Raw genomic sequence first — 13509 nt, 5'->3', positions numbered from 1 at the left:
ATGTTTTTATTCTTAATTCAATTAACATGGCTTAAATTTAGCTCATTTTACGTTGATTGCATTTCGTCCATTTAAGTTATTAAAATTATGTTTGTGTTGTTATAGGTCTTGGTAAATTGTTTCATTAAGTAAAACCATAATTATGTTATTCTTGCATTACAGTTCTGAGGTAACTAATGAATTAATTATTAATTGTGTTGAAATTTTAATTCATTAACAAAATACTTAATCAGTGCATGTTTAATCTTCTAAGGTAGCTGAGGGTTAAATGAGCGACAGTATTAAACGGTACATTAGCCTTGCATAACTTGCAAGATTATTGTGATGAAACTGTTTCAATGTCGATATATATTGTTAACTCACTTAATCTTTTACTTGCTTATTTAAATTGATTAATTGTTTGAATTGGCATAGTGATATGTTCAAGAGATTAGTTACTTTAGTAAGTCTGTATGTGCTATAGTTAACAAATTACCAAGTTGTCGTGAATTTATTCTTAAGAACATGAACATTGTTTTAGTAATATTAAGTTAAGAAATGTAATTAATCTAATACAATTATGTATCTTAATTAAAATCATCTTTTGAAATCGTGCATTGGAATTTTTATTTTATTTTACTTAGTTAAATTTAGTTTTTAATCACTTACTCAAAATTAAAATATTTTTAATCACCAGAGTGTTTGAATTTCATTTCATAAATAATTTTCTTACACAGTCCCTATGGGTACGATAACTCGACATTTACTTGTCACTTTATTACTTGTGACTGTGTACACTTGCACATTTGCATCGTTCCAAGTTTTTGGTGTTGTTTCTAGGGACTGTTCTAAAAGTCATTATTAGTGAATATGTGAATTTTGCATTTTGGTTTATTTTTTTGTTCAATTTGAGCTTAGTTAATTTTTTCTTGTTTCAGGTGTTTATGAGTATTGATTGAATTATCGATTTACTCCCCGTAGACCCTAAGATTAAAAAAACTTTTCAATAATAAATGAGACAAGCAGTTTAGAGAAGGACTGAAGAGATGAACTACGAAAATCTGAATCAAGGAAATGGAGCAAACCCTGCTCAAAATCCTAACCTTATTGCTAATGATAGGGATAGAGCTCTAAGACAGTATGACATGCCAGTGTTTCATGATCTTAATCTGAGTATTAAGAGACCCAAAATTGAGGGACAAAAATTCAAGCTGAAGCTAGTTATGTTCTAAATGTTTCAGAAAATGGGCCAATTCAGTGGAATGTTTACCGAAGATCATCACCTTCACTTAAGATTGTTTATAGAGGTGAACAATTCTTTTAAGCTAGATGGAGTACCCAAAGCTACACTACGATTAAAGTTATTCCCATATTCGCTAAGGGACAGAGCTCGAGCCTGGTTGAATTCATTGCCACCACATTCCATTACCACATGACAAGAGTTAGTAGAAACATTCCTCATGAAGTATTTCCTGCCTAGCAAGAATGCTAAGTTGAGGAATGAGATCAATACTTTCCAACAAATGGATGATGAGTCCTTGTATGAGGCATGGGAAAGATACAAAGAATTATTATGGAAGCGCCCTTGTCGTTGAATCCTGTATTGCGTCCAACTTGAGACATTCTATAATGGTCACAATGCTCACACGAGAATGTTAGTGGACGCTTCTGCTAATGGTGCTCTCCTTTATAAGTCTTATAACGAGGCTTATGAAATCATTGAGAGGATTGCCAATAACAATTATCAATGTCCAACCAATCGAGCAGCATCAGGAAGATGAGTCACTAGAGTACATGAAGTGGACGCTCTTACATCACTTGTATATCAAGTATCCTCAATATCCTCAATGCTTAAAAATTTTACCACTAATGGATTTAAAAATTTTGTAGCACAGCCACCCAATCAATTTGAAACTATAGCCTGTGTTTATTGTGGGGAAGGACATTCGTTCGACGAATGTCCATCAAACCCAGATTCCGTGTATTGCATGGGTAAGCAGAACAAGAACCGGGGAAGGTAAGGACTACAATCTAATTTTTACAACCCATCAAACCACCCTAATTTCTCTTGGAGTAACCAAGGGGTTGGACCCAGTAACACTTATGCCCAACCTAAACCGACCCAGACACCTATTGTTACCCAACAAGTTTAGAAGTACCCTTAAGTTGAATCTTCCAATGGCTTAGAACACTTGTTTAAGGCATACATAGCCAAAAATGATGCCTTGATCCAAAGCCAAGCAGGCACATTGAAAAACTTGGAGAACCAAATGGGCCAGCTTGTGACTAAACTTAGGAACCAGCCACAAGTTGCTTTGCCTAGTGATACAGAGAATCCAAGAAATCCAGGAAAGAGCATTGTAAAGCATTGACATTGAGGAACGAAAAGACGTTAGAGACCAACACTGTCGAAGTTGAAGAAGAGCCAGCTGATGCTTAAGACTCAGTGTAAGTTTAACTTAATGTTGAAATTCCAGCTTCACCGGAACCAAAATCTGCAAAATCCGATAAGGTAGCTTTTGAACGATTTAATTCTGAGAAACTAACAACTTCGTTAGATGCAGAATTGCCACATAAATTGAATCAACCAGTTCCAGTAAAGAATCCTCCACCACCCTACCCTCAAAGACTTCAGAAGCAAAAGCAGGAAGTCTAGTTCAAGAAATTTCTGAACATACTCAAACAAGTTCATATCAACATTCTGTTGGTAGAAGCACTTGAAAAAATATCGAATTACATGAAATTCATGAAGGATATCCTGTCCAAGAAATGAAGACTAGGAGAATTTGAGATGATAACCCTAATGAAGGAATGCAGTACATATCTTCAAGAAATACTACCCTCAAACTTGAAAGAACCTGGATGTTTTACCATACCTTGCAACATTGGAGCAACGTATTGTGGTAAGGCACTATGAGATTTGGGTGCGAGCATTAATTTGATGCACATGTCTATATTTAGGAAGTTGGGGATAGGTGAAATTAAACCTACTACAGTTACACTTCAATTAGTAGATCGATCTTTAGCACATCTAGAAGGAAAAATTGAGGATGTATTGGTACGTGTAGAGAAAAAAATTTTCCCTGCTGAATTTGTTATTCTAGACTTTGAAGTAGATAACAAGGTGACAATCATCCTAGGAAGGCCTTTCCTAGCAACTGGAAATACCCTTATTGATGTGTAGAAGGGCAAACTTACTATGCATGTTCAAGACGACCAAGTAACATTTAATGTTTTTAAGTCTATGCAATTTCCTGATGCAGTTGATGATTATTCGGTAGTATCCGAATTAGAGGAATTCATCATGGAAAAGGAACTCAAATATGTTGAGGACCCGTTGGAGCGAATTTTGACATCAGACCCTCCAAGTGATGAAGATGAGCCACCTAAATTAGAACTGAAGGTACTTCCCTCACATTTAAAATGTGTTTATTTAGGTAACGCTTCTACTTTGCCTGTGATTGTTTCATCAAAGTTAACTGAAGAGCAAGGAGAGAAACTCATCCTAGTATTGAAATAATTCAAGAAGGCTATCAGAGGGACTATAGCCGATATTCATGGCATTAGTTTGTCTGTATGCATCCACAAGATCATCTTGGAAAATGGCAAGAAAGGGACAACTGGTGGACAACGAAGACTGAACCCCATCATGAAGGATATAGTAAAGAAAGAAATCATTAAGTGGTTAGATGCTGGTATAATTTATCCCATCTCAAACAGTTTATGGGTAAGTCCAATCTAGTGCGTGCTAAAGAAAGGAGGTATTACGATCATTTAGAAAGAGAATAATGAATTAATAATGACTATAACAGTTACAGGATGGAGAATTTGTATTGATAGACTCGTGGGTCGAATGTTGGATAGACTAGGAAAGACCACTTTCCTTTTCTATTCTTGGATCAAATGTTGGATAGACTTGTGGGTGTAGACTATTACTATTTTATTGATGGATACACGAGGTATAATCAGATCAGAGTAACACCGGAGAATCAACACAAAACAACCTTCACATGCCTGTACGGTACATTTGCAGTTAGACGCATGCCATTTGGTTTATGTAATGCACCTACTACATTTCACAGATGTCTGATGTCAATTCTTACTAGCATGGTTGAGAAGTACTTGGAAGTCTTTATGGAAGATTTTTCACTATTCGGAGATACATATGATGATTGCCTAGCCAATCTAGCCAAGGTACTAAGGCAATACGAAGAAACAAACCTCGTACTTAATTGAGGAAAGTGTCATTTCATGGTGCGAAAATGTATTATTCTAAGGCATCGGATAACGGGACATGGGATCAAGGTAGATCAATCAAAGGTAAATGTTATTGAGAAACTCCCACCTCCAACAGCTAAGAACGCTGTTAGGAGCTTTTTGGGCCACGCCAATTTCTATCAAAGATTTATCAAGGACTTCTTCAAAATTGGTAAACCCTTATGCAAATTATTAGAGAAGGACACGATGTTCAAATTTGATGATGAGCGCTTAAAAGCTTTCAATGATTAGAATATTTGATTAGTTTTGGCACCCATTATCATCACTTTTCGCGATAAGAGCTGTGATGGGCCAGCGAAGGAACAAAGTTTTCATCTCATCTACTATGCAAGTTGGACTCTGACGAGAGCTCAGCTAAATTATACGGTAACAAAGAAAGAATTACTTGCTATTGTGTTTGCTTTTGACAAGTTTTGATCTTATCTTGCAGGTACCAAAGTGACAATATATACGGATCATTCGGCAATTAAGTATTTACTTGCGAAGAAAGATGCTAAGCCGAGATTGATTCGATGGGTACTTCTATTCTAAGAATTCGATCTAGAAATTTAAGATTGAAAAGGGGTAAAAATCAAGTAGCAGATCACTTATCTAGATTGGAGCCGCAAGAAGTAAATTCTCCACTTATACCCATCTAGGAGACATTTTCAGATGAGCACATACTTAAGGTAAACCATGTCCATAATACACTTTGGTTTGCCAATCTTGCTAACTATTTGGGTTGTGGTTTGATGCCTCCTAATAAGTCATATCAACAAAATAAAAAGTTTCTTCACGATGTGAAGTACTATTTCTGGAAAGAACCATACTTATTCAGAAAGTGTGCAGATCAAATGATCAGGAGAAGCATGGCAGAAGATGAAGTACATAAGATTTTATATCATTGTTACACAGCTCTGAGTAAGGGACACTTCGAAGGTACACGTACTGCAGCCAAAGTATTGCAAGTCAGATTCTTTTGGCCAACGCTATTCAAAGATGCGTATGCTTGCGTAAAGAGTTGTGATCGATGCTAGAGGGTTGGAAACATTACCACCAGAAATGAGATGCCCCGAACAAACATCATTGAGGTAGAATTATTCGATGTTTAGGGTATTCATTTTCTCGGTCTTTCCCTCCGTCTTTCGGTCACAAGTACATATTGGTAGTAGCAGACTACGTGTCTAAGTGGGTTGAGGCCAAGGCATATCCGACAAACGATGCCAAGGTTGTGATGAAGTTTTTGCAGAAGCATGTGTTCACAAGGTTTGGAACCCCAAGAGCTATCATCAGTGATGAAGGATCCCATTTTGTGAACAAATGGTTGAAATGGATACTCGACAAACATAGAGTGAAGCACAAGGTTGCAACAGCTTACCATCCGTAGACGAATAGGTAAGTTGAACTGGAGAACAAAGAGATAAAATGCATACTCGAGAAGGTAGTTTGTCTAAACCGACGAGATTGGTCCAAAAGACTGGACGATGCTTTATGGGCTTATAGAATAGCATACAAGACACCTTTAAGGATGTCACCCTATAGGTTCGTTTTTGGGAAAGCCTGTCATCTGCCCTTGGAGTTAGAACACAGAGCTTACCAGGCTCTCCAACAACTTAACTTGGATCTTAAGCTTGCTAAAGAGAAATGGATGCTTCAACTCGACAAGTTAGAAGAGTTCTAAATGTTCTCATAGGAGAATGTCAAGCTATTCAAGGAAAAACTTAAAAGATGGCATGATAAGCACATTCGAGTTCGAGAATTTGAAGCAAGTCAGCAAGTCTTGTTATTCAATTCCAGATTAAGGTAAGTTAAAATCACATTGGTCTGGTCCATTTACAATTCATCAAGTTTTTCCATATGAAGTTGTCGAACTTTAAGATAAGGGAGGTAATTTTCGAGTTAATGTTCAGCACTTAAAACATTGCTGGGGGGATAAAATTGAGCAAGATAAAATCTCGTTCATTTTATCAGATATTTATTTTTTATCATTTTTTTTTTCCAATAAATGAGTTAGGGTATATTTTCGGGATTAGTGTGTTTAAATAAATTTTGTCTAGGAGATTAGAACTGAAAGCAAAAGTCATCAAGAAATCCACAAGTAAAGGTTCCTTTGTAAATTATAGTGATGAAAACAATGTTTGAGTTTAATATTATTTTCTAGCCTATAAGTTCAATCTCATAGGTTTGGGATTCCTTTGATGAAACTTTAACTGTCTTTAATGGTTGCAGTATAAATCTTAGTTATTTTACTATTTCATTCAATTATTTTATTCTTTACAATGTATGTCAGCAATCCCTAAACATAGTCGACTGTGTAGCATACCCTTATACTAATTTAATACTGAACAGGTTGGACTAGTTGGACTATGGTTGAATGATATAAGCAAGTACTCGACAGATACTTGTAGTAGATTCTAAATATAGAGCAGTGATCATACAAAAGGTAATAGTGCAGGGTACCATATTAAATGCCTATAGACACAGGCAATGTAACTTAAGGCTTTTGCTCTTGAAAGAGGAAGGCCACTTAAGAACTCTTCTGAATAGTAGGTTAAGTATGATTTTGCTGAGGCATTGTTGACAAGAAAGTAGATTCTTAGTAATCCCGCTCTACATCGCGTAACCCTTATATTTTTCGAAGTAGCTTTTCCATAGAATTTTTAGTCATTTATTTATTTGTTCCATATTATACATATAGTTATTCTCATAATTGCATTTACATTTTCAAATATTCATTAGTTCCACATATTGCATACATCATTATTTCTATTAATTGCCACTACATACTTACCATAGTCTTACGAAAGCATTAATTCATTTTATAACTTGACCACTTTAGTGCCTCAATCCGATCCTCAGGGGAATGGTACTCACTCATCACTTTGTTACTTGATCAGACGTGTATACTTGCACAATTCACATATCATATTCACACGAGACAAGTTTTTGGCGCAGTTGTTGAGGATTGGCAATTTGGTGTAATTTGGTTTAGTTATTTTAAATAATTTCATTAGTTTAATTTAATTTCTACTGGTTTGCCACTAGTTAATGAGAAGAGGCATTCCTACTAACCAAGAATATCATTTTAACCCAGAGATTGACAGAACCTTACGCAGAAGGCGAAAAGAACTACGAAAAATGTCTAGGAACGGGAATGAACCTGGTCTCAATGATAATCCGAATGGTCAAGATCCAAATCCTCCTATTCAAAAGGTGATACAAGGTATAAATGATAACTTGAATGGTCCGGGTGCTAATATGCATGTATGTGGGGTGATAGATGATCGAGATAGACCAATCTGAGAGAATGTTATGACAATTTTGGATGATTTGAACCCAGGGATAGTCAAACCACAAATACAAGCTTAGCAGTTTGAACTGAAACTGATAATGTTTCAGATGTTACAAGCAGTAAAACAGTTTGGTGGACTGCTTACTGAAGATCTAAGATTGCATTTGTGACTTTTTCTAGAGGTTTGTAACTCATTCAGGAAACAGGGTGTTCCTGAAGATGCCCTGAGACTTCAACTATTTCCATATTCTTTGGGGGACCGAGCCAGAGCCTGGCTAAATGCTTTACAGTCATAAATAATGGCATCATGGAATGATCTATGCCAGAGGTTTTTGCTATGGTATAATCCTCTAAATATGAATACTAAGCTTAGAAACGACATTACATCTTTTTGACAATTGGAGGATGAAATGCTACATGAAGCTTGGGAAAAATTTAAAGATTTAATTTGGAAATCTCTGATGCATGGATTTCAACACTAGACTCAAATGAAAATTTTCTATAATGGGTTGAATGTAAATACGAGAATGGTAGTTAAAACATCTGACAATGGTATATTGTTAGATAAGTTTTACAACGAAGCATATAAGATTTTGGAAAAGATTGCCCACAATGACTATAAGTACCCTACCACAAATGTTGAGACGTACAAGAGAACTGCTAATACCATTGAGCTCAACGCAATTATTTTGTTGACAGCGCAGGTATCTTCTGTAGCTAAAATGGTTAAAACAATGAAATATCCAACTGCAGTCTAAGAGGTGAAATCAATCGAGCTGTCATATGTTTATTGTGACGAAGATCATGTGTTTGATAAATGCCCATCAAACCCAGCATTGGTATACTACATGGGTAATTTCACTTAAAATAATAACCTTTATTCAAACACTTACAATCCGAGGTGGAAGTAGCATCTAGATTTTAGTTGGATTAATTAAGGTGCGAAGAGTTCATATAATGTTGCAAGACAAAATATCCACAACACACCACCCGATTATAATCATCCTATGCCGAGGCAAAATGCTCAACAAGGATAGGTATCATCTTCTAATTCTATTGAATCTTTGTTGAAGGCGTATATGGCAAAAAATGATGCTATGATTCAAAGTCAGGTTGCGTCCCTACGAGCTCCTGAGAATCAAGTGGGGTAAATACCAAATGTTTTAAATTCGAGACCACAAAGAGCTTTGCCAAGTGATACTGATAATTTGATATCACAAGGGAAAAAGCATTGCAAAGCAATCACTCTTAGAAGTGGAACTCATTTGAATGATGTTGTTCAAGATGCCACGACAGAAAAGGACAACTCAAGACTCGATCATGAAAATATCTTAAAATTAACTGAAAAGCATACAACATCTTAAGAGTATAAGTAGAAAAATGTTATGGCAAAATTAGATCATGTTGCCAACAAAAATGCCATATCAAAAAAATATCAGCAACCTGAAGGATGACCACCTCTACCTTTTCCTTAACGATTTCATAATTCTAAGCAGGATGTTTAGTTCAAAAGATTTTTAGAGGTCTTGAAGCAACTCCATATCAACAGACCACTGGTAGAAGCTTTAGAGCAAATTCTTAACTATGTGAAATTTATGAAAGATATATTGTCAAAGAAGCGTAGATTGGAGAATTTGATACTGTTTCTCTCATTGAAGGGTGTACAACAATGTTGATGAATAAATTACCTCCAATGTTGAAGGACCCAAGGAGTTTCACTATCACAAGTTTAATTGGATATCATTATGTTGGTAAGGTGTTATGTGATTTAGGAGCAAGTATAAATCTAATGTCCTGTCTATTTTCAAGAAGCTGGGAATTGGGAAGGCCAGACCCACAACAGTCACGTTAAAACTACTTGATTGATCCTATACACATCCGGAAGGTAAATTTGAAGACGTAATGGTAAGGGTAGATAAATTTATCTTTCCTGGGGATTTCCTTATTTTAGAATCAGAAGCTGACCATGATGTGCCAATTATTCTTGGAAGACTCTTTCTTACTACTGGTAGGACTTCAATTGATGTGCAGAAAGGTGAATTAACCATGAGAATGGATGATCAGCAGATCACATTAAATATATTGAATGCACTAAAATGTGCTGATGAGAATAAAGAATGTCATGCCATTGACTATATAGAAATAGTAGTGGAGAAAGAATTCACAAGATTTCGCCACAGCAATTTTGATAGTGATGAAAATTCATTTGAGTGGAGACCCTTGTGCACTTTGCTGGAGCAAAATAGACCTTATAATTTTGACGAACAATGCTGGGTAGCTCATGTATATCCGCATGGAGCTATTGATGTCAAGGACATGAAAACTAGTGAGACAAACAGTCCATTGATCTTCGAGATGTTTAACTTCAACATCTTGAAAAAAAATATATTTTTATTTTATTTTTTTGATTTAAATTTCTTTTAGTAATTTCATTTCCTTTGTTTAATAAAATATAGGGGGAAAGGGTTGGTGACATAGAGCCTGTTGAGACAAATCCTGCCAATAAAGAGAATGTGCCCAAAGCACTGGAGGAAGAACCAGAGAAAATAAAGTTTGTCAGCATTAAGACTAACTGTGAGGATGAAGAGGAAGCAAATCCCTCAGTTGCACCAGCAGTGGATAGCATTGCGGTTGTTCCACATCCTTCTACTAATCTATAATTGCCTAAGACCGTGACATTGATCGGTTGATTGATGAGCTCACGGAGACTGACAAGGATGGGGATAAACTGACCCCAATGAAAAGGATGCAGAGGTACAAGGTTATTGCTCGTAAATCAACCCATCAGATAGAATAAAGTACCTACAATACAACCCAAGCTAGATAAGTTTTTTTTTCTTTTGATGATCCTGCATTTCATTTCATTTTTCCATGACATTTGTCTATCCATCGCATAATTTTTGTTGCATGCACATGCATTAAAGACAATGCATCCTTTAGGTTTCGGGGTGTATTGTGCATTTAGGTTGCACTTGATATAATATGGATGTTTTGCCACTGTATTGTAACCACCAAAGTACTGTTGGTCAATAAGAAGTATAGTTTATACTTATGATGTTCGATGATGAGTTTATACTTTTTTCGATATACTTAGAACATGCGATAGTGGATTGGGTGAATTTAGCTTAGGTTAAGATGCTTGAATATTAATTCCTAAAAATAGGATGTCTTATACTTAGTGTGTTTTTTGGGGGGGATATAGTAGGTATCTTTTAATGAACATAGAGATTTTTAAAGCCAAGCATTAGTTATATTGTCATAGTAATATTTAATAAAAGAAAGTAGCCATTCCATTGTTTAGAATTGCCAAGTAGGTCAGCACACTTTGTTTGCTCCATCGTGCTGTTAATTAGAAAGGTGAGTCTATGCAAGAGTCTGTTTCATGAAAATAAAATTAGGGGCACTCCCCTGTAGCAAAAAGGACTGAATAGCTAAGGAGGTAGTTGTATGCTCCATCCATCTTTTTAGTCAAAAGCTTGAGCTTTATGGTGACTTTCGGTTTAAATTGTGTCATGATTGAGTACTCGACAATTTGGTGTATGCTCTGCTGTAATTGTCAAGTCAAAGAATTTCATGAAATGATTAATATATTTCTGAGCAGGCTTGAAGCAAGTAACTTCTATTTAGGTAATAGATTAAATAAGCAAGTTAGAAGATGGTTGCTATAGGCCAAAAAGGAGAAAATACATGAGTACTAAAGAGCTTTTATTTTTAGGAAAATATTTTTTGCACTTTCTTTGTTGATCAAGCCTTTGACACTCGAACAAGTTTTAGGAAAAAGGAAGATTGTTGAGACCTGATGTACTTGTTGATGAATAGCCTAGCAGTATGAGTTGGTCTGGTGTGTTGGAAAAATGTTGGCATTTATGCATATTTTGCTTGAGGACAAGCAATAACTCAGGTTTGGGGGTGTGATAACTCTTGAAAAGATTTATATTTTATGCCATTGGACCTAGTTAATTGTCTATACTTAAGTATATCTAGTTGCATTTTAGGATATTTTATTAGTATTTTTGCATTGCATTAGAACTTGGGCTGCGTTTAAATATTAGGTGCTTTTAATTTCTCGTGGAAGGGTTGTGTTTTGGGGTATTGACAAGTGATGGATAAGGAATAAGAAATAAAGGAGTGAAGTTTTGCCAGGGCAAAGGGGTGGTCAGATTGCCAACCAGTATGCCATGGCAATGCTGGGAAGGTGTCTAATCAGCATTTAACGCATATCAATATCAACCCAACTCTACTTGTACCAAATAGATCTACTTAGATAAGAGGAGTAGATAAATCTTAGGGCTGTTGGAATTATCCTGAAAGAAAAATAAAAAAAACCAAGCAAATTTAAAATAAGCAAAGGAGGAAACCTTAGGGCACGGAACTACGTGTAGAGATCTTTAGGAAAATTAGAAGGTAGTGGCTGAATAGAGACAAGAAGAGGAAAGACGCAGGCAACCCCTCTTAGCCACCTTAGGACACTACACAACTGGAGTGTGGATTGGACATGCGAACACTATCTTCCCGACGTTCTTCCATTATTTCTAATATGTTCCTTCGTAAATTACAATGATGAAAACGATGTTTGAGTTTAATATTGTTTGCTAGCCTATGAGTTAAATCTTATAGGGTTGGGATTACTTTGATGAAGCTTTAACTGTCTTCAGTGGCTGTAATATAAATTTGAGTTGTTTTACTATTTCATTCAATTATTTTATTCTTTACAATGTATGTGAGCAATCCCTAAACATAACCAACTGTACAGTATACCTTTAAACTAATTTAATTCTGAAAAGGTTGGATTAGTTGGATCGTGGTTGAATGATATGAGCAAGTACTTGACAGATACTTGTAGTAGATTCTAGACATAGAGCAACGATCATACAGAAGATAACGGTGCAGGGTACCATATTAAATGCCTATAGACACAGGCAAGGTAACTTAAAGTTTTTGCTTTCGAAAGAGCCAGGCCACTTAAGAACTCTTCTGAATAGTAGGTTAAGTATGGTTTTACTGACGCATTGCTGACAAGAAAAGTAGATTCTTAGTAATCTCGACCTTCCCACTCAACATCGCATAACCCTTATCTTTGTCGAAGTAGCTTTGTCATAGCATTCTTAGTCGTTTATTTATTCGTTGCATATTATTCACGTAGTTATTCTCATAATTGCCATTACATTTCCAAATATTTGTTAGTTCCACATATTGCATACATCATTATTCCTATTAATTGCCACTGAATACTTACCATAGTCTTACCATATCATTAATCGTATTTTATAACTTAACCATTTAGTGCCTCAATCTAATCCTCGTGGGAACGATACTCACTCATCACTTTCTTACTTGATCCAACGTGGATACTTGCACAATTTGCATATCATATTCACACACGAAAGTTGCTAATTGAAATGCCCAAATCATGGCTTGCACTAATGGCTCCATGCCATTTTCCCATATATTTTCCCTATGAGGTCGCTCTTGCATAGCAGAAGTCCGTTCACCTTCAGAGGGTTGGAAGCATCATTCACACGGTTCACATTCAATCTACGGGGAGGCATTCTTTCTTAATCTAAACGTACACTAGATACTAACTTAGGTAAGACATTTAACACACATATTGGATATCCAAACTTATAGACATACTTGCGAACTCAGTTCCCACATAGTAGACACACTTGCGAACGCAATTCACACTTATCAACTCACTTACTGTGTAACAACCCATTTTTTAGTAGTGTCGAAAACAGTGGTTTTGGGACCACAAATTCGATGAGTGATTCTGGTAATATTATTATCTAATATTTGCGAATCAAATATGGTAATATATATAATTTTGATCTAATAAATTTTAACTTATTGAACAAATAGTAAAAATAAGTGGTTTGTTTCTAAAGTCAAGTGGTTTTATAAAATGAGGTATCGGACCTCGTTTCTATAAAATGAGCTCGTAAATATTTAATAATAGGTGTATTAAAATTTGGTTAGGTAAT

General features: G+C 35.7%; 2 non-coding genes across 2 annotated transcripts; both read right to left on the bottom strand.

Annotated features, from left to right (window-relative positions):
• Positions 1-1469: 1469 nt before the first annotated feature.
• On the bottom strand, positions 1470-1576 carry LOC128033041 (small nucleolar RNA R71). The gene has a single exon (XR_008189381.1). It is a non-coding gene; the product is annotated as a small nucleolar RNA R71 (small nucleolar RNA).
• Positions 1577-7893: 6317 nt separating this feature from the next.
• On the bottom strand, positions 7894-8000 carry LOC128032855 (small nucleolar RNA R71). The gene has a single exon (XR_008189200.1). It is a non-coding gene; the product is annotated as a small nucleolar RNA R71 (small nucleolar RNA).
• Between the last annotated feature and the right edge of the window lie 5509 nt (positions 8001-13509).

This window comes from Gossypium raimondii, chromosome 1 (genome assembly GCF_025698545.1).
Source record: "Gossypium raimondii isolate GPD5lz chromosome 1, ASM2569854v1, whole genome shotgun sequence".
Taxonomy (NCBI): domain Eukaryota; kingdom Viridiplantae; phylum Streptophyta; class Magnoliopsida; order Malvales; family Malvaceae; genus Gossypium; species Gossypium raimondii.
This window is presented reverse-complemented; position numbering and strand designations above follow the sequence as displayed.